This window comes from Salmo trutta, chromosome 18, assembly GCF_901001165.1.
Source record: "Salmo trutta chromosome 18, fSalTru1.1, whole genome shotgun sequence".
Lineage (NCBI taxonomy): Eukaryota > Metazoa > Chordata > Actinopteri > Salmoniformes > Salmonidae > Salmo > Salmo trutta.
The window spans coordinates 19,624,169-19,646,944 of record NC_042974.1 but is presented as its reverse complement, the minus strand read 5'-3'; the positions used below and the strand labels follow the sequence as shown (position 1 = coordinate 19,646,944).

The 22,776-nt window shown below is 41.6% G+C and overlaps 1 protein-coding gene across 4 annotated transcripts in view; it reads left to right on the top strand.

The window, feature by feature from the left end:
- The first annotated feature begins 1,457 nt into the window (after positions 1-1,457).
- Positions 1,458-22,776, top strand: part of LOC115152956 (myocardin-related transcription factor B) — a 57,433-nt gene continuing 36,114 nt past the window's right edge. For 2 of the 4 annotated variants that reach the window (XM_029697904.1, XM_029697909.1), the window contains exon 1: positions 1,458-1,601. The gene's annotated coding sequence lies outside the window, so the exon portion shown is untranslated. Of the gene's footprint in view, positions 1,602-8,872; positions 9,556-22,776 lie in introns of those variants that run through there. The other 2 variants (XM_029697905.1, XM_029697907.1) reach the window with 2 other exon arrangements.

The window sequence follows — 22,776 nt, the reverse complement described above, 5'->3', positions numbered from 1 at the left end:
GATTACTGCAACTCCCTGTTGGCGGGGCTCCCTGCCTGTGCCATTAAACCCCTACAACTCATCCAGAACGCCGCAGCCCGTCTGGTGTTCAACCTTCCCAAGTTCTCTCACGTCACCCCGCTCCTCCGCACACTCCACTGGCTTCCAGTTGAAGCTCGCATCTGCTACAAGACCATGGTGCTTGCCTAGGGAGCTGTGAGGGGAACGGCACCTCCGTACCTTCAGGCTCTGATCAGTTCCCTACACCCAAACAAGGGCACTGCATTCATCCACCTCTGGCCTGCTGGGCCCCCTACCTCTGCGAAGCACAGTTCCCGCTCAGCCCAGTCAAAACTGTTCGCTGCTCTGGCACCCCAATGGTGGAACAAGCTCCCTCACGACGCCAGGACAGCGGAGTCAATCACCACCTTCCATAGACACCTGAAACCCCACCTCTTTAAGGAATACCTGGGATAGGATAAAGTAATCCTTCTAACCCCCCCCCAAAAAAAAGATTTAGATGCACTATTGTAAAGTGCTTGTTCCACTGGATATCATAAGGTGAATGCACTAATTTGTAAGTCGCTCTGGATAAGAGCGTCTGCTAAATGACGTAAATGTAAATGTAAAATGGAATGTGCCTTGTGTGTGGACTGAACTCAATTATATTCTGTCATTGTATGTGTTTCTGAATGTACTAATTTTGCAATCCGACTTTGTAAATCTTTGAATATGTAAATGTATGTTTTGCTTACATGAGCTGAATTATTTTTAGGTACCAAAGGCTTCGTACTGTAGTGCTGCTGTTGGATTTGGTACTTGCTGTACTGCAGTGAAAAACTGCTGACACAGGGAAGTCAGTGAGCAGGACATTTTTTCAAAGTTTATTTGTTGTGTGTATAGGATACAACAGATGTGAAACAGTCAATGAAAATGTGTACTTACAAGCGCTTTGTTAACAATGCAGTGTTCAAATACTAGGTTTTATGATGATGAATGAATTGTCTGATAATGTTGGTAACGAATATATATATATATATATATATATATATATATATATAAAAGTTGTAAACTGTTTGTCAACTAGACCAGAGCTTTATTGAACGATTTGAGGGTTGAACAACGGCTCTAGATGAGGCCTCATCGTTTGGTCCTATCTCTTCCAAAACATTTTTGTCAGAAAGTGCTTAGTGGTTTTGAATTCTTTGTATTCTCGGAGCTATTTATAGATTCAAAGATACAATTATTTATGTTCCGTGCTATCCGGGATCTGTGGGACGTGTCTACCCCATTGAAGTTTAAATGGTAGGGACGTCCCAAGAACACCGGATAGCACTGATCATTTCTTTATACATTTATTTGGAGTGTAGAATGTTTTGCAGTCTAAATGGAAGACTCAAAAGCGCCCTCTGTGTGTTCTTGAATGCAAGTGAGGCAACGCTTCTGCTTGACTAGTCCTATTGCGTCACCAACTTAATCGGAACATATCAGCAGGAGCCATTTTATTCAGCGAATGAAAACTTCGATCTCCTTAAAAAGACAGACGTTCTCCTCAACATCAATGGCAGTGTGTCCTTAAACCGAATGATAAACTTCATCCTACGGCAAGGCGAAGGATTTGGGTAAGGTCTTTGAACTGCGCAGGGCAGTCTTGTTTTTAACGTGCTATCAGAACTAGCAGCATGGCTAGCTGAGTAACGTTAATGTATGCAATTGTTGTTGATGCGGTCATGTTATGTGCAGAATACAGCAATACTAGACTATATTTAACTGATTTAAATTACAAGATGACATTTGTCTGTCATTTTATCACCCCCGTTTAATCGGTTTGTCAGCTATCTTGCCTGCCAGATAACCGCAGACCTGCCAACTAGTGACACTGTCTCTGTAGCCTAGGCAGCCGATTGTGCAGATCTAGCGCAGTTTAGGCTAGTGTGTGATGCTAACTAGTTACTCACAAACGAAAACCAATGTATCGCAGTTAACAACTGTAGTGCCTACTCTCTAATTAGTGAACTGAACTCTAGGTTTTTATTGTGTTGTCTCTAGACCAGGGTTTTCCAACCCTCTCCTTGGCCCCCCCATACATTTCACATTTTCATTTGACCCTAAACTGGCACACCTGGTTCAATTAGTCAGTTCATCGTCAAGCCTATTAGTAAGCGACAGTTCCAAATGTACTGTGGGGTCAAATTATATATATTTTTTTGCTTTGGGGAAGGTTGTGTTTATTTATTGGGCACAGGGAGTGAAGTACCGGTTTACGTTTGCCCTTTTGCAGGGTTTTACTAAGCTGAAGTAAAAATATAAACGCAACATGTAAAGTGTTGGTCCCATGTTTCATGAGCTGAAATAAAAGGTCCCAGACATTTTCCATATGCACAAAAAAAGCTTATTTCTCTCATTTTGTGCACACATTTGTTTACATCCCTGTTAATGAGCATTTCTCCTTTGACAAGATAATCCATCCACCTGACAGGTGTGGCATGGCACGATCATTACACAGGTGTAGCTTGTGTTGGGGACAATAAAAGACCACTCTAAAATGTGTGATTTTGCCACAACACGATGCCATATTCAGACCCTTTGACTTTTTCAACACTTTGTTACGTTACAGCCTTATTCTAAAATGTATTAAATTACTTTTTCCCCCCCTCAATCTACACGCAATACCCTATAATGACAAAGTGAAAACAGGTTTAGACTTTCGCAAATGTATTATAAGTAGTCAGACCCTTTGCAATGAGGCTTGAAATTGAGCTCAGGTGCATCCTGTTTCCATTGATCATCCTTGAGATGTTTCTACAACTTCATTAGAGTCCACCTGTGGTAAATTCAGTTGATTGGACATGATTTGGAACCTGTCTATATAAGGTCCCACAATTGACAGTGCATGTGAGAGCAAAAACCAAGCCATGAGGTTGAAGGAATTGTCCGTAGCGCCCCGAGACAGGATTGTGTCGAGGCGCAGATCTGGGGATTTCTGCAGCATTGAAGGTCCCCGAGAACACAGTGACTGCCATCGTTCTTAAATGGAAGTTTGGAATCACCAAGACTTCCTAGAGCTGGCCAACCCCAGGCCAAACTGAGTAATCGTGGGGAGAAGGGCCTTGGTCAGGGAGGTGACCAAGAACCCGATGGTCACTGACAGAGCTTTAGAGGTCCTTCTGGAAGGTTCTCACATCTCTGCAGCACTCCACCAATCAGGCCTTTATGATAGAGCTCTGATGAAACCAAGATTGAACTCTTTGGCCTGAATGCCAAGTGTCACGTCTGGAGGAAACCTGGCACCATCCCTACGGTGAAGCATGGTGATGGCAGCATCATGCTGTGGGGATGTTTTTCATCGGCAGGGACTGGGAGACAGGATAGAGGGAAAGATGACCGGTGCAGAGAGATCCCTGATGCAAACCTGCTCCAACCCGGACTTGAATCCAATTGAAAGTCTCTGGAGAGACCTGAAAATAGCTGTGCAGCGACACTCCCCATCCAAACTGACAGAGCTTGAGGGGATCTGCAGAGAAGAATGGGAGAAACTCCCCAAATACAGGTGTGGCAAGCTTGCAGTGCTTATTTCCAAGATAGCGTAGCAGTCGGACGTCTGTTTTGTCTTGTCCCGTCCAGTGTATATAACGTTTTCTTCGTATAGAAATTGAGATTAAAAATATATCTATGGACTGAACATACTCTCCTGCAACCTGCCTCACCCAATGTGGTACGGATCTGCTGTTTTTTTTATACTTTAGAACCAGAATCCCCATCAGAAGCTAGCCAGCTAACTAGCTAATAGTCAGTTAGCCACTGCTAGCGGTCATCACCGTTAACTCGGACATCAGCCAGCCTCAGCCCGGTCAATTCCTGCCAGTCTGCACAGCGCGATATCAACCCAGAGCATATCGGACTGCTTTTTCTCTACCACATCTCCGGATTCCTACCGCAAGCTCTAAACCTTTTACACCGGTTTATCGCAGCTAGCTAGCTGCTATCCGAGTGGCTACTCCTGGCTAACGTCTCTGTCCCGAAGCAAGCACCAGTTAGCCTGGAGCTATCCTCGAGCTAGGCCCATCTCCTGGCTAGCCAAAGAGGTCCATCAGCCAATTCTTGGGCTACAATACCTCTTTTGCCAATTGGCCTGGACCCTTTACTGCCGACACGGCACCCCGCCGATCCATCACGACTGGTCTGCCGACGTAACTGTCCAAGGGGCTTTCAACAGGCTCTTCCGTTGCAATGTCCCCCGGAGGCCCATCTGCTAGCCCCGGCCCGCTAGCTGTCTGAATTGCCGTGTCTCCAGCACGCCTAACTACTCACTGGACCCTATGATCACTCGGCTACACATGCCTCTCCCTAATGTCAATATGCCTTGTCTATTGCTGTTTTGGTTTGTGATTTATTGTCTTATTTCACTGTAGAGCCTCCAGCCTTGCTCAATATGCTTTAGCTAGCCCTTTTGTTCCACCCCCCCACACATGCGGTGACCTCACCTGGCTTAAATGGTGCCACTAGAGAGACAACCTCTCATCGTCACTCAATGACTAGGTTTACCTCCACTGTACTCACATCCTACCATACCCGTGTCTGTACATTAAGCCTTGAATCTATTCTTCCTCGCCCAGAAATCTGCTCCTTTTACTCTCTGTTCCAAACGCACCAGACGACCAGTAGTCTTTAGCCGTACCCTTATCCTACTCCTCCTCTGGTGATGTAGATGTTAACCCAGCACCACTTCCATTACCCAGGTGCTCTCGTTTGTTGACTTCTGTAACTGTAAAAGCCTTGGTTTCATGCATGTTAACATTAGATGCCTCCTCCCTAAGTTTGTTTTATTCACTGCTTTAGCACACTCCGCCAACCCGGATGTCCTAGACGTGTCTGAATCCTGGCTTTGGAAGGCAACCAAAAATCCTGACATTTTCATCCCTAACCATAACATTTTCTGACAAGATAGAACTGCCAAAGGGGGCGGAGTTAGGCTGCAGCATTCTGTCATACTATCCAGTTCTGTGCCCAAACAATTCGAGCTTCTACTTTTAAAAATCCACCTTTCCAGAAACAAGTCTCTCACCGTTGCCGCTTGTTATAGACCCCCCCACAGCTCCCAGCTGTGCCCTGGACACCATATGTGAGTTGATAGATGGGGGGGCAATCTTCAGAATTCCTACTGTTAGGTGTCCTAAACTGGGACATGCTTAACGCCCCAGCCCTCCTACAATCTAAGCTCGATGCCCTCAACCTCACACAAATTATCAAGGAACCTACCAGGCACAACCCTAAATCCGTAACCATGGGCACCCTCTTAGATATCATCCTGACCAACTTGCCCTCTAAATAAATCTGCTGTCTTCAACCAGGATCTCGGCGATCACTGCCTCATTGCATGCGTGCGTAATGGGTCCGTGGTTAAACGACCACCCTCATCACTGTCAAACACTTCATCGAGCAGGCCTTTCTAATCGACCTGGCCTGGGTATCCTGGAAGGATAGTGACCTCATCCCGTCAGTAGAGGATGCCTGGTTACTCTTTAAAAGTGCTTTGCTCACCATCTTAAATAAGCATGCCCCATTCAAAAAATGTAGAGCCAGGAACAGATATAGCCCTTGGTTCACCCCAGACTTTACTGCCCTTGACCAGCACAAAAACATCCTGTGGCATTCTGCATTAGCATCGAATAGCCCCCGCGATATGCAACTTTTCAGAAAAGTCAGGAACCAATAAACTCAGTCAGTTAGGAAAGCTATCTTTATCAAACAGAAATTTGCATCCTGTTGCACTAATTCCAAAAAGTTTTGGGACACTAAAGTCCATGGAGAAGAAGAGCACCTCCCAGCTGCCCACTGCACTGAGGATAGGAAACACTGTCACCACCAATTTAAATCCACGATAATCGAGAATTTCAATAAGCCCCCCCCGCTTCTCCTTCACCCAAATCCAGACAGCTGATGTTTTGAAAGAGCTGCAAAATCCGGATCCCTACAAATCAGCTGGGCTAGACAATCTGGACCCTCTCTTTCTAAAATGATCCACTGCAATTGTTGCAACCCCTATTACTAGCCTATTCAACCTCTCTTTCGTAACGTCTGAGATTCCCAAAGATTGGAAAGCTGCCGCGGTCATCCCCCTCTTCAAATTGGGAGACACTCTAGACCCAAACTGTTATAGATTTATATCCATCCTTCCCTGCCTTTCTAAAATGTTCTAAAGCCAAGTTAACAGATCACCGACCATTTCGAATCCCACCGTACCTTCTCCACTATGCAATCTGGTTTCCGAGCTGGTCATGGGTGCACCTCAGCCACGCTCAAGGTCCTAAACGATATCATAACCGCCGTCGTTAAAAGACAGTACTGTGCAGCTGTCTTCATCGACCTGGCCAAGGCTTTCGACACTTTCAATCACCATATTCTTGTCGGCAGACTCAACAGCCTTTGCTTCTCAAATGACTGCCTCGTCTGGTTCACCAACTACTTCTCAGAGTTCAGTGTGTCAAATCAGAGGGCCTGCTGTCCGGAACCACTGGCAGTCTCTATGGGGATGCCACAGGGTTCAATTCTCGGGCTGACTTTTTTTCTCTGTAAATGTCAATGATGTCGCACTTGCTGCTGTTGATCCTCTGATCCACCTCTACGCAGTCGACACCATTCTGTATACATCTGGCCCTTCTTTGGACACTGTTAACAAACTTCCAAACGAGCTTCAATGCCATACAACTCTCTTTCTGTGGCCTCCAACTGTTTTTAAATGCTAGTAAAACGAAGTGCATGCTCTTTAACCGATTGCTGCCCGCACCCTCCCACCTGACTAGCGTCACTACTCTGGACGGTTCTGACTTAGAATATGTGGACAACTACAAATACTTAGGTGTCTGGTTAGACTGTAAACTCTCCTTCCAAACTCACGTTAAGCATCTCCAATCCAAAATTAAATCTATAATTGGCTTCCTATTTTGCAACAAAGCATCCTTCACTCATGCTGCCAAACATACCCTTGTAAAACTGACTATCCTACAGATCCTTGACTTCGATGTCATTTACAAAATAGCCTCCAACACTCTCCTCAGCAAATTGGATGCAGTTTATCACAGTGCTATCCATTTTGTCACCAAAGCCCCATATACTACCCACCACTGCTACCTGTATGCTCTCGTTGGCTAGCCCTCACTACATATTCGTCGCCAAACCCACTGGCTCCAGGTCATCTATAAGTCTTTGCTAGGTAAAGCTCCGCCTTATCTCAGCTCACTGGTCACCATAGCAACACCCACCTGTAGCACGTGCTCCAGCAGGTATATTTCACTGGTCATCCCCAAAGCCAACACTTCCTTTGGCCGCCTTTCCTTCCAGTTCTCTGCTGCCAATGACTGGAACGAAGTGAAAAAATCATTGAAGCTGGAGTCTTATATCTCCCTCTCAACTTTAAGCATCAGCTGTCAGAGCAGCTTACCTATCACTGTGCCTGTACACAGCCAATCTATAAATGGCACACCCAACTACCTCATCCCCATATTGTTACTTATCCTCTTGCTCTTTTGAACCCCAGTATCTCTACTTGCACATCTTCTGCACATCTATCACTCCAGTGTTAATGCTAAATTGTAATTATTTTGCCTCTATGGCCTATTTATTGCCTTACCTCCCTACTCTTCTACATTTGCGCACACTGTACATAGATTTTTCTATTGTGTTTTTGACTGTACGTTTGTTTTCGTCGCACTGCTTTGCTTTATCTTGGCCAGGTCGCAGTTCGAAATGAGAACTTGTTCTCAACTGGCCTACCCGGTTAAATAAAAAAATAAAAATAGTGTCATACCCAAGAAGACTTAAGGCTGTAATCGCTACCAAAGGTGCTTCAGCAAAATACTAATTGAAGGGTCTGAATACTTAGGTAAATGTGATATTTCAGTTTTATTTTGAATGCATTTGCAAAAATCTCAACTGCTTTTGCTTTGTCATTATGGTATATTGTATGTAAATTATTATTTTAGAATAAGGCTGTAACAAAATGTGGACAAAGTGAAGGGGTCTGAGTATTTTCCGAATGTACTGTATGTCTCAAGTTTTGAGGGAGCGTGCAATTGGCATGCTGACTGCAGGAATGTCTACCAGAGCTATTGCCTGAGACTTAAATGTTCAGAAACAAAGCTTAAAATGGCCCAGTTCTTCCATGGCCTTCATGCTCATCAGACATGTCACCCATTGAGCATGTTTGAGATGCTCTGTATTGACGTGTACGACAGCGTGTTCCCGACAATTATCCCGCAACGGCTCACAGCCATTGAAGAGGAGTGGGAGGGACAACAATCAATAGCCTGATCAGCTCTATGCGAAGGAGATGTGTCACGCTTTATGGGGCAGATTGTGGTCACACCAGATACGGACTTGTTTTCTGATCCACACCCCTACCTTTTTTTAAAGGTGACCAACCGATGCATATATTGTATTCCCAGTCATGTGAAATCCATAGATTAGGGCCTACATTTTTTTCGCAGTTGACTGATTTCCTTATGAGCTGTAATGCAGTCAAATCTTTGAAATTGTTGCATGTTGCGTTTTATTTTTATTCACTATATATCATTTTTCATCCTAGCCAAATGTCCTTATCCGGTTCCATGCAACTCCCCTATATCAAGGTGTTTTGGTACTTCCCTTACATGCGACCACACCGGCTACACTGCACCAGTCACATTATGACATGCAGGCTAAACTGTCAAAAACAACTGTGAAACAAACATTAATTTGGGGGAATGTCAAACACACATTAAACATTCATGGACATTTAGCTAGCTTGCTGTTGCTAGCTAATTTGTCCTGGGAGATGAACATTTATTATTTGTTGTTATTTGACCTGAAATTCATTTGTTCCTTTTTTTTTGGGGGGGGGGGGGGGGGTCTTTGTAGAATTTTTGACCTTGAGTTAGGGCTGGGCGATGTATCGAGTTTCTTTTGATATATATTTGAGTTTTTTAGTGCGATATGGAAAATGCCTATATCGCAAGAATCGAGGTTCTGTTGTAACGTTTTACAAATGCACCATCTCACTGTCTCTTCTCTGTCAGCCCTAAGTCGAATCATGTCCCAATTGTGTGCCAACACGTGCACAGAGGTTATCCACCAATCACAACCCTAGTGAGCTGGGGTTGTTAAAAAGCTGCTAGGTACAGTTGACCAGAAATATCAGCTGCCAAGCTGCAAGTATTTCATGGAAGAAGCCCTGTCGCGATTATACACTGCTACCCGCAAAAGAGTCGCAGAGAAGCTGGCTAGTGTTTTCTTATTTTTCCACAACAGCCAATCTATGGTCGAGCAGAACGGCAGAGCCATACCTAAGTTTGACAGTCCACTACATAAATGAAGACTGGAAATTGCTAAATGTCTGCCTCCAGACGTCTTACTTCCCCAATGATCATACAGGTGAAGTAATAGCCCAGGGTCTCAATGACTCTCTGGCATCGTGGAAGATGAGCGAAGACCGACAGGTGTGCATGACAACTGACAGCGGGAGCAACATGATAAAAGCATTGCACTTGAACGACTGGACCTGCCTGCAGTGCTTTGGGCACAGGCTTCACCTCGCCATCGGTAAGTGTGACATTGGATAATTAAAGTGTGTTCAAAAAAGTTATTTTCAGGCCAGCTGTAGGCTGTGTTAGTAGTTGTCATTCTGCCAATCCAATAGCAAATAACCATTGGCTGTTTTAATTAATTAACCCCTGTGCATATGGGACGGACATCCAGCGAAAAATCCTATCGCCATTAGCATAACAAAATGTACACTTTTTTTTTCAATTTTTTTTTCAAATTATATCGTTTTATAGATACACCTCTCGTGAATCGAACCACGTTGTCCGATTTCAAAAAGGCTTTACAGCAAAAGCAAAACATTAGATTATGTTAGAGGAGTATATCGTAAAAGTAGCCACATAGCCATTTTCCGACGAACCACATGCATCACAAATAACCAAAAAACAGCTAAATGCAGCACTAACCTTTGACAATCTTCATCAGATGACACACCTAGGACATCATGTTACACAATGCATGCATTCTTTTGTTCGATAAAGTTCATATTTATATATAAAAACAGCATTTTACATCGGCACGTAACGTTGACCAACTATTTTCCCTCAAATGCATCCGGTGAAACAGTGCTACAATTTACTAAATTACTATTCGAAAACATTTTTAAAATGTAATAATGTCATTCTAAGATTTATAGATGAATATCTCTTGAAAGCACCTGTAATGCCAGATTTAAAAATAACTTTACTGGGTAATCACACTTTGCGATAAAAGGGGATGCGATACTCAGAAAATTACCTAGTAAATACAGCTCTGCGCCATCTTGGAACAATCGCATATCACATCTAGTCTTGTATACTATTGTCAATAATCCCTTACCTTTGGTTGTCTTCATCAGAAAACACTTCCAGGAGTCCCAGGTCCACAACAAATGTATTTTCGTTCATAAAAATGAATCCTTTATGTTCCAAGAGCTTGTTCTTGTTAGCGCGTCTGAAGGCTGATCCAAATGCTCCGTCGGCCGCGGGACAGCTATTTGGAGAAAATGCATTTTTTTTCCCATTTAGGTTCGTTCAAACATGTCAAACGTTGTATAACATAAATCTTCAGGGCCTTTTTCAACAAGAGAGCCAATAAGATTCGAGGGGGACGATTGCATTGTGTTTCAAAACGTTTCAAAAGGGGAGGGAAGCCAGGGCCGCCGGCGTCATAATGGTGATGGCCCTCCTCCTGTGACCAATTTCAACAGCGTCTCATTCATTCAGTTTTAACAGTAGGAGACTCAAACCACTTTGTAAAGACTGGAGACATCTAGTGGAAGCAATAGGAAGTGCTCAATGAACCATTGCTCACTGTGTGAATTACAGGCAAAGATGTGAAGTTGAGTCCACAATTCAGAATTCCACATCCTGTTACGATCGGTCTCGGGGTTTTGACTGCCATATGAGTTCTGTTATACTCACAGACACCATTCAAACAGTTTTAGAAACTTTAGGGTGTTTTCTATCAACAAGTATTAATTATATGCATATCCTAGCTTCTGAGTTTGAGTAGGAGGCCGTTTAAAATGGGCACACATTTTTTTCAAAAATCGCTGTAGCGCCCCCTATCCTAGGGGAACGCCAAGAGGTTAACAAATGAACTAAATGAATACATTTTCAATCAAAATTATTATATAAATTACATATTCAAACAGCTAGTGGTCAAACATTCCTAAACAATAGTATAGATGTGTGTGTGTGTGTGTTTGTGTTGTGTTTTGCACAAATAGGCCTTGTATATATTTTTTATTTTAACAAGAAAATTAAATTAAGAATTATTTCTTGGCCTTCAAAAATTTGTTTATTAAAGAAAAACAAGAAATTGAGATATATATATATATATATATATATATATATATATATATATATATATATATATATATATATTTTTTTTTGCGGGTAGCAGTGTACAACTGGATTGCTAGATGCCCAGCTTTTCTAGTGTTAATAGTCGGAGTAGAGATTTAGTATGACTCAAGGTAGGGCTAGGCGTTATGGCTTAAAAGTAATATCTACATTTGTATGTTTGGATGATTCACTATATATATATATATATATATATATATATATATATAGTGAATCATCCAAACATACAAATGTAGATATTACTTTTAGGCCATAACGCCTAGCCCTACCTTGAGTCATACTAAATCTCTACTCCGACTATTAACACTAGAAAAGCTGGGCATCTAGCAATCCAGTTGTGAGCCAATGCATTCTAACAGTCTAATAAATACATTTAATATATGCTATTTAGGGTTTAATACCAGTGACCGGTATCCCGGGACTTCTTGACCAAGCTCCTTAATAATGAGGGGTCCAGTGGACCAATAATATAGCCTACCAGTTTAATGCCACACTAAAGTAAAATACTAAATATACACGTGGGAATAGCTGCATGAAATGGACATATCAACTCTCTGGCTTCATTCATACATTAGACCAGTCATCACAATGCTAGCAGCCTACCATATTTGGCCTACTCAACCTAAAGTCCTCAATAGAAACCATCACTTACTTGCATAACTTCTATAAATTGCATTGATGACTATCATGTGTAGGCTAGGCTACATATGCGACCTCTCGACTGAAGGCAATCTCCATTTCACGTTCACAAATCTCCAAACTAGCTTTGTGGACTTGGCAGAGGCTCCAAACTGCAGCTACTTACTCACTGTTAACAAAATGGCTGGTACATTGAGTCTACAAACACGCTTGAGGAAATAGACATTTACAACATTGTTCCATGATATTACTATAACAAAAGCGAGTGCACAGGTTTGACCTAGTCCGATGGGCAGGGATTTGATCAACCACAGCGCTACCCATGGTTCTGAGTCTCCGCTACTAGGTTTATTTGCTTGTCTGTTTAGGGGAGATGTTTCCTGTGACAGTCACCACAATAAGCAGGTTCAGATAGTAAAAAAAAAAAAAAGCCACAACCTTCTGAAATTCCCCTGATAGCCAGATACAAGGGGTGAGAAAAGGGCCAACAAACTGGCTAACATCTCTCAGTCAAAGGTAAATTAAAACAAATGTAATTTTCACTAGGCTGTACGCTAATAACAACATTTTAGTCCTACATTTAGGCTACATCAATGAAATAGTGCGGTGACTTTGACAGAACATTGAGTTGATTTTAACCTGTTAGGGCTAGGGGGCAGTATTTACACGGCCGGATAAAAAACGTACTCGATTTAATCTGGTTACTACTCCTGCCCAGTAACTAGAATATGCATATAATTATTGGCTTTGGATAGAAAACACCCTAAAGTTTCTAAAACTGTTTGAATGGTGTCTGTGAGTATAACAGAACTCATATGGCAGGCAAAAACCTGAGAAGATTTCATGCAGGAAGTGGCCTGTCTGACAAGGTGTTGTTCTTCTTGCCTCTGTTTATTGAAGACTGAGGATCTTTGCTGTAACGTGACACTTCTTACGGCTCCCATAGGCTCTCAGAGCCCGGGAAAAAGCTGAACGATATCGAGGCAGCCTCTGGCTGAAACACATTATCGCCTTTGACAAGTGGCCGATCAGAGGACAAAGGGCTTAGGCGCGTGCCCGAGTCGACACCATGCTTTATTTTCTTTCGTCTGTTTACCTAATTGCAGATTCCCGGTCGGAATATTATCGCTTTTTTACGAGAAAAATGGCATAAAAATTTATTTTAAACAGCGGTTGACATGCTTCGAAGTACGGTAATGAAATATTTAGAAATCTTTTGTCACGAAATGCGCCATGCGCGTGACCCTTATTTACCATTCGGATAGTGTCTTGAACGCACGAACAAAACGCCGCTGTTGGAACATAACTATGGATTATTTGGGACCAAACCAACATTTGTTATTGAAGTAGAAGTCCTGGGAGTGCATTCTGACGAAGAACACCAAAGGTAATCAAACTTCTAATAGTAAATCGGAGTTTGGTGAAGGCTAAACTTGCTGGGTGTCTAAATAGCTAGCCCTGTGATGGCCGGGCTATCTACTTAGAATATTGCAAAATGTGCTTTCACCGAAAAGCTATTTTAAAATCGGACATATCGAGTGCATAGAGGAGTTCTGTATCTATAATTCTTAAAATAATTGTTATGCTTTTTGTGAACGTTTATCGTGAGTAATTTAGGAAATTGTTAGTAAATTCGCCGGAAGTTTGCGGGGGCTATGCTAGTTCTGAACGTCACATGCTAATGTAAAAAGCTGGTTTTTGATATAAATATGAACTTGATTGAACAAAACATGCATGTATTGTATAACATAATGTCCTAGGGTTGTCATCTGATGAAGATCATCAAAGGTTAGTGCTGCATTTAGCTGTCTTCTGGGTTTATGTGACATTATTATATGCTAGCTTGAAAAATGGGTGTCTGATTATTTCTGGTTGGGTACTCTGCTGACATAATCTAATGTTTTGCTTTCGTTGTAAAGCCTTTTTGAAATCGGACAGTGTGGTTAGATTAACGAGAGTCTTGTCTTTAAAATGGTGTAAAACAGTAATGTTTGAGAAATTTAAGTAATAGCATTTCTAAGGTGTTTGAATAACGCGCCACAGGATTCCACTGGCTGTTACGTAGGTGGGACAATTTGGTGCCACCTACCCTAGAGAGGTTAAATTGTGACAAATAAAACAAGCACTTTAGATTCCTGTTCATATTCATCAATTTACAGTGGTATGATCATGTCAGATTGTTTTCGATGGCATTATATACTTTTTAAATAGCATTTCCATTTTAGTTGTGAATACCAGGATTTTACTGGTATGGTTGCATTTTTCTCTGGAAGGAAAATGTGTAGATTTTTTTGGACATTTTTAAAACCTGATGCTGTTGTTAAAAATAACCATTTGGTTGTTTTTATGAAGATTTTAGGTAAGCCAACCAGTGCAACACCGAAAAAAAAGTAAATTCATTACTGTAGGCTATATGTAAAAATGAAAAACCACAACATCACAATTCAAGTGTTATGCACTATCACAAAGAAATGCATTCATATTTTAAGGCAGGTCTTTAGAAAACAATAAAAAATGAATTATATTTCAAAAGAACAGAATCTCATATTTTAAGTTGTATTATATTATTGCTCTGTGCTTAGAGCATATGGCTATGCTGCCGCAAGTGCTCACATGTAGAACGCATCGAATAGCGACTGGAATATTCCACAAAAAAGCGATTTTGAAATGGGGCCCATACCTTCATTTGAAGTTGTTTGGCAAATGTACACTACCGTCACTTAGAAATGTCCATGTTTTTGAAAGAAAAGCAACATTTTTTTTGTCCATTTAAAATTAAATAACATCAAATTGATCAGAAATACAGTGTAGACATTGTTAATGTTGAAAATGACTATTGCAGCTGAAAACACCTTTTTAAAAATGTTTTGGAATGGAATATCTACAGAGGCCCATTATCAGAAACCATCACTCCTGTGTTCCAATGGCACGTTGTGTTAGCTAATCCAAGTTTATCATTTTAAAAGGCTAATTGATCATTAGAAAACCCTTTTGCAGTTAAGTTACCACAGCTGAAAATGGTTGTGCTGATTTAAAGAAGCAATAAAACTCTTTAGAGTAGTTGAGTATCTGGAGCATCAGCATTTGTGGGTTCGATTACAGGCTCAAAATGTCCAGAAACAAAGAACTTTCTGAAACTCGTCAGTCTATTCTTGTTCTGAGAAATTAAGGCTATTCCATGCGAGAAATTGGCAAGAAACTGATGATCTCGTACAACGCTGTGTACTACTCCCTTCACAGAACACCGCAAACTGGCTCTAACCAGAATAGAAAGAGGTGAGAGGCCCCAGTGCACAACTGAGCAAGAGGACAAGTACATTAGTGTCTAGTTTGAGAAACAGGCCTCACAAGTCCTCAACTGGCAGCTTCATTAAATAGTACCCGCAAAACACCAGTCTCAACGTCAACAGTGAAGAGGCGACTCTGGGATGCTGGCCTTCTAGGCAGAGTTCCTCTGTCCAGTGTCTGTGCCCATCTTAATCTTTTATTTTATTGGCCAGTCTGAGATATGGCTTCTTTTTTTTGTTGCAATTCTGCCTAGAAGGCCAGCATCCCGGAGTCGCCTCTTCACTGTTGATGTTGAGACTGGTGTTTTGTGGGTACTATTTAATGGCTGTATTTACATTTCTGATACTTTGCTGCACTGTCTGTTGCAGATCATTATTCACCCACGTCATCCTATAATAATGTATTCAGGAAAACTTAAAGCGATCCGAGCGGCTATTCCTCACGCACCTAGGACCCATAACGCTTCAATAGCCTAAATGTTTGTCATTTAACTTTTAAAATGTATTACCTTTTTATGTGTGACATAAACACAACCAGTCACAATGTTTTAATCTGATTAGGCTACTTCAAAAATCTCCTTTAGCCTACCTGCACACGTTCGTCCAAAATACAATTCCAGCATCCAAACTTGTGGAGTTGAAAATGCAAATCATTATGCTGAAGTGCCAGACATCGGTATGCTTTGCTTTATTGATTGTGGTGCATTGGCACAGAAACCTGTTGGTGGAAAATGCATTGCATATATTTTATATTATTATAAATATAGCATCAATGTTGAAAAATGTATTTCCACTTAGCTGATCATTGTCTGCAGCCGGCTCTGCTCGTAATGTAGGCCTATTGAAATCGTCAGGGAGAGCTGTTAGCTCGTCCGTGGTGGTCAGTGAACCCTCAACCTTCTGGTCGGTAGCCCCACTCCAGGACATTCAGAGACTTGTCCCGGAGCCTCTCCTGCTTTTTCTTGACTTTGTGCTTAGGGTCGTTGTCCTTCTGGAAGGTTCTCACATCTCCACAGAGGAACTCTGGAGCTCTGTCAGAGTGACCTCCGGGTTCTTGGTCTCCTCCCTGACCAAGGCCCTACACCCCCCCATTGCTCAGTTTGGCCAGGCGGCCAGCTCAAGGAAGAGTCTTGGTGGTTCCAAACTTCTTCCATTTAAGAAAGATGGAGACCACAGTTCTTGGGGACCTTCAATGCTGCAGAAATGTTTTTGGACCCTTCCCCAGATCTGTGCCTTGACACAATCCTGTCTCGAAGCTCTACGGACAATTCCTTTGACCTCATTGCTCGGTTTTTGCTTGTGGGACCTTATATAGACAGGTGTGTGCCTTTCCAAATCATGTCCAATTAATTAATTGGATTTACCGCAGGTGGACTCCAAGTTATTGAAACATCTCAAGGATGATCAATGGAAACAGGATGCACTTGAGCTCAATTTCGAATCTATTGCAAAGGGTCTGACTACTTATATAAATATGGTATTTCTGTTTTTCATTTTTAATAAATGTACAAAATTATACAAACCTGTTTTTCCACTTTGTCATTATGTGAGCTCTGGCAGAGCTCACATGTGTAGATAGCCTCCGTGTGTAGATTTGAGGAAAACAACTTAAAAATATATATATATTTTAGAATAAGGCTGTGAAGGGGTCTGAATACTTTCCGAATGCACTGTCACTCACTGAGGTCAACTTAGGTGTCAGTCATAAATGAGTGAATGAGGATCATAGAACCAGACCTTTGGGATACGTGCTTGAGATGACTAACACCACAGAGACAGCCAAGGAAGATACTTGACAGATCAAAGAAGGGAGAGATGAAAGTGAGAGTGAAGTGGTGCTGCCTGCAACACATCAAACAGGTCACTGGATGATGACACACACACACGTGTCACCTGACAACAGTCTTGTTTGAAATAGGATAAGCTAGATTTGAGATTTTACATAATACTTCATCAGAGCCTGAGGAAGCTAATATGGTTAGGAAAACAATTGTGAATTGTTTTTGCATAATGTGTTGCGATGATGATCTATTTCACCCAAACTTTTTAAAGCTCCTCTCCTCATCCCAAAAATGTGTCCAGCAATTTAGATTTTGAATGGCCATTTATCGCATTAAAACTTCTTCGGGATTGGTGGGTCCCCTGCGGGATGGTTGAGCTAATGTAGGCTAATGCAATTTAGCATGAGGTTGTAAGTAACAAGAACATTTCCCAGGACATAGACATATCTGATATTGGCAGAAAGCTTAAATTCTTGTTAATCTAACTGCACTGTCCAATTTACAGTGAAATAATACCATGCTATTGTTTGAGGAGAGTGCAAATTTTTGAACATGAAAAAGTTATTATACAAATTAGGCACATTTGGGCAGTCTTGATACAACATTTTTAACAGAAATGCAATGGTTCATTGGATCGGCATAAACGTTGCACACTGCTGCCATCTAGTGGCCAATATCTAAATTGCACCTGGGCTGGAAAAATACATTATGGACTTTCTCTTGCATTTCAAAGATGATGATACAAAAAACGTTAGTTTTTTTTCTTTGTATTATCTTTTACCAGATCTAATGTGTATATTCTCTTACATTCCTTTCACATCTCCACAAACTTCAAAGTGTTTCCTTTCAAATGGTACCAAGAAAATGCATATCCTTGCTTCAGGGACTGAGCTACAGGCAGTTAGATTTGGGTATGTCATTTTAGGCGAGAATTTAAAAGAAGGGGCTGATCCTTAACAGACTGCTGTGTTTATTATGGAGGGAAGCGGTTGCCAGATGTTGATTTCTTAGTCCTGGGAAAACAGGTTCTGCACCAATCATCCGATTCTAACCTCCACATCAGTAATATGAACCACTCAGCCCATTTAAATAACCTCTTAAACTTAGTCTCAATGAACTGTAACCTGTAGACCCCAGTCTTTGTATTGATAGATGCCATCACCTCTTCAGTTCTGCCTTCTATTTTCTTCGTTATTGTGACATGGCCTCATGGGTCACGGACGAGGGTAGGTTTGTTGTGACATGGCCTCTTGGGTCACGGACGAGGGTAGGTTTGTTGTGACATGGCCTCTTGGGTCACGGACGAGGGTAGGTTTGTTGTGATATGGCCTCATGGGTCACGGACGAGGTTAGGTTTGTTCTGACATGGCCTCATGGGTCACAGATAGGGTTGCACATTTTGGGGAATATTCAGAGGTTGAAACCTTCCGTGGGAATTAACGGGAATATATGGGAATTAACAGAAATGTATGCATATTAATACCATGTAAATGTAGATGTTTTTTTGCATTGGATATATTTACCATATCATATGGAAACATAAACATTTTACCTTATCATAAGTAGACATAATTGCAAATGATTAAATTTGCAATAGAAATAAAAAAATCTATTTAGTTATGAATTGAACTTTAACCTCTCTTGGGTATGTGGGACGTGACCGGGACACACTATTCAACAGCCAGTGAAATAGCAGGGCGCCAAATTCAAAACAACAAATCTCATAATTCAAATTTCTCAAACATACAAGTATTATATACCATTTTAAAGATAAGATTCTCGTTAATCCAACCACATTGTCAGATTTCAAAAAGGCTTTACGGCAAAAGCATAGCATTAGATTATGTTAGGACATCACCTTGACAAGAAAAACCACACAGCCATTTTCCAAGCAAGGAGAGGTGTCACAAAAACCAGAAATACAGCTAAAATGAATCACTAACCTTTGATCTTCATCAGATGGCACTCATAGGACTTCATGTTACACAATACATATGTTTTGCTCGATAAAGTTCATATTTATATCCAAAAACCCCATTTTACATTGGCGCGTGATGTTCAGAAATGTTTTGCCTCCCAAAACTTCCGGTGAATGAGCACATCAATTTACAGAAATACTCATCATAAACGTTGATAAAATATTAAACTGTTATTCAAAGAATTATAGATACACCTCTCCTTAATGCAACCGCTGTGTCAGATTAAAAAAAAACTTTACAGTGAAAGCACACTTTGCAATAATCTGAGTACAGCGTTCAGACACGAAACCAAACCCGCCATTTTGTGGAGTCAATAAAACTCAGAAATAATATTATAAATATTCACTTACCTTTGATGATCTTCATCAGAATGCACTCCCAGGAATCCCAGTTCCACAATAAATGTTTGTTTTGTTCGATAAAGTCCATCATTTATGTCCAAATACCTCCTTTTTGTTCGCGCGTTCAGTCCACTACTCCAAATGCAGGAAGGGCGCAAAAATGTCTCGACGAAAAGTCAAATAAAGTTCTATTTACGTTCGTAGAAATATGTCAAACGATGTATCTTTAGGATGTTTAGGATGTTTTTAACATATCTTCAGTAATATTCCAACCGGACAATTCCAATGTCTTCAGAAAAGAAAAGGAACACAGCTCACACTCATGTGAGTGCGCACCTCTGAGCTCATGTCATTTCCTCACTCATCTGACTCCAGGCCCTCTCGCTCGCTCAATATTCACAGTAAAAGCCTGAAACAACGTTCTAAAGACTGTTGACATCTAGTGGAAGCCTTAGGAAGTGTAAAATGAACCCTAAGTCACTGTGTAGGCAATAGGCAATCACTTGAAAAAACTACAACCCTCAGATTTCCCACTTCCTGGTTGGATTTTTCTCAGGTTTTTGCCTGCCATATGAGTTCTGTTATACTCACAGACATCATTCAAACAGTTTTAGAAACTTCAGTGTTTTCTATCCAAATCTACTAATAATATGCATATCCTACCTTCTGAGCCTGAGTAGCAGGCAGTTTAATTTGGGCACGCCTTTCATCCGGACATCAAAATACTGCCCCCTACCCTAGAGAAGTTAATTCAATGAATTGACTCTTCACATGGGATGATTTCACTGAATAACAAAAGGGAATATTGACTGATTCACAATGATCCATCGCATCTCCCAAAAATGTTTTCAACATACATCTGTAAAATGATAGTCTAGAAACTAAGGCTTTGGTTGTCTTCCTCTCAGGCTTCCATGTCTTCTCCCTGGACCTCCTCAATGTCCACCTCTTGAACATCAGACTCTGAGGTCTCATCTTCGTTGTCACTTCCCAACCTTGTTGAGGATGGCTCGTTGTCAGGCTCAAAAAGCCTCAAATTTGCCTGGATGGCCATCAATTTTTCAACCCGTGTGTGTGTTTGTGTGTGTGTGTGTGTGTGTGTGTGTGTGTGTCTTCCCAAAGAAGGACCAGTTGCGCTCTGAGACGGCTGATTTTGGTGGGATTTGGAGGCAACGGGAAAGAGCCTCAGATCCATAAAGTCCCTTCCACCAGGTGGCTGATGAGATATGTTGGCACGACTGCCATATTGCATCTCCATCCCAAAGCCCTTGCTTGGAAGTGTACTTTGCCTGACTGCCAAGTGTACTTTTCCCTCATCCAGGCCAAGGTAGCGAGACACGGTAGTGATGACACCATAGGCCTTGTTGATCTCTGCACCAGACAGGATGCTCTTGCCAGCATACTCGGGGTCCAACATGTACGCAGCGGCATGTATGGGCTTCAGGCAGAAGTCTTCATGCTTTTTGATGTCTTTTAGAACTACAGTTTCCTTTGCTTGGAGCAACAGTTGGCAGGACAGTACAGATGTCTTCTCTTACATCTGCAAGCACAGTCTGAACATCAGACAGGATGGCATTGTCTCCCTCAATCCGTGCAATGGATCCTCTTGATGGGGCTGTCCATAGCGGCAGACTGATATGGCCATTTCTTGGAGAGACTCCTTCCCCTCCAGGAGACTGTCAAACATGATGACAACACCACCCCAACAGGTGTTGCTGGGCAGCTTCAATGTGGTGCTCTTATTCTTCTCACTTTGCTTGGTGAGGTAGATTGCTGCTATAACTTGATGACCCTTCACATACCTAACCATTTCCTTGGCTCTCTCGTAGTGTATCCACTGTTTTCAGTGTCATGATGTCCTTGGGGAGCAGATTTAATGCATGAGCAGCACAGCCAATGGGTGTGATGTGAGGGTAGGACTCCACTTTAGACCAAGCAGCCTTCATGTTCGCAGCATTGTCTGTCACCAGTGCCGGTGTGTCTGTTGTCCCTTGTGTCTGTGCTCTTGTAGAATACTGGTTGAGGGGTGGAGATGATGTAGTTAATTATTCTTTGCCCACAAACATTTGACCACCCGTCAGAGATGATTACAATTCAGTCTGCGTTCTCTATGATTTACTTGACCTTCACTTGAACTCTATTGAACTCTGCATCCAGCAAATGAGTAGATAAAGCATGTCTGGTTGGAGGGGTGTATGCTGGACAAAGAACATTCAGAAATCTCTTCCAATACACATTGCCTGCGAACATCAGAGGTGAACCAGTTGCATACACAGCTCGTGCAAGACATTCATCAGCAGTCTCTGACTACATTCCTACATTGAGTCAAAAAACTTCTGATTCCAGGTGGACCATGAGCTGTTGCTATCGATAAGATGTTTGATTCATCATTTTCAACTCGAAAGAAGTAGAGGGACTTTTGTCAGAGGTTGCTTGTTGTGAGCGCTGAGGGAACTTTATGCACTTGGCCAGATGATTCTGCATCTTTGTTGCATTTTTCCCATATAATTTGGCACAGTATTTGCAAATGTACATAGCTTTTCCTTCTACATTAGCTGCAGTGAAACGTCTTTACACATCAGATAGTGCCCGTGACATTTTCCTGTAAAGATTAGGAAATAAATTGGTAAAAAAACAGCAAATACAATTCCATGTACAGATAAATAGTTAAGCAGTTAGATTAAACAACTCCTTTTGTAAGATAAATGTTTTAAAATGAAACATGTATGGAAACAGGTGAATTAACACTCCTCTGTTAGCAGGCTCAAGCAAGCTAAAACCTTAGCAGGCTCAAGCAAGCTAAAACCCACATGGTAGCAAAAACAAACTGGCAGGAATTAGTTAGAAATTATTTAAACATGCTTTGCTGTAGGCTACTATTTACTTGTTAACAAAAAATAATCTGTCATATAAAATATATTCACCCCACCCAGTATTGTAATCAAAACTTACCATAAAGCATGTAGTCCTTGGCTCAGACAGTGTAGTAGTGTGGGCTCAATTGCGTCTCATCAGTGTGCAATATCTTGAGAATCAGCTGTACATGTGATGGAAGAATGCACTGTGCATGCAGAGGGTTGCAATTCCGTTGAATTGGGGATAGTTTAACCAAAATATGCCACAGGACCTAGAATTGCCTTGTGTATCCGACAAAAAAGGTTCACTGTTATAAGCTAACCTTTTTTATGAATTTAAGCAAAATTCCTGGGCTTAACTTCCCATGGAAAACTTCTGGAAAAATTCTGGAAATTTACAGGAAAGTTTCCGACCCTTTGCAACCCTAGTCACAGACGAGGCTAGGTTAGTCGTGACATGGCCTCATGGGTCACAGACGAGGCTAGGTTTGT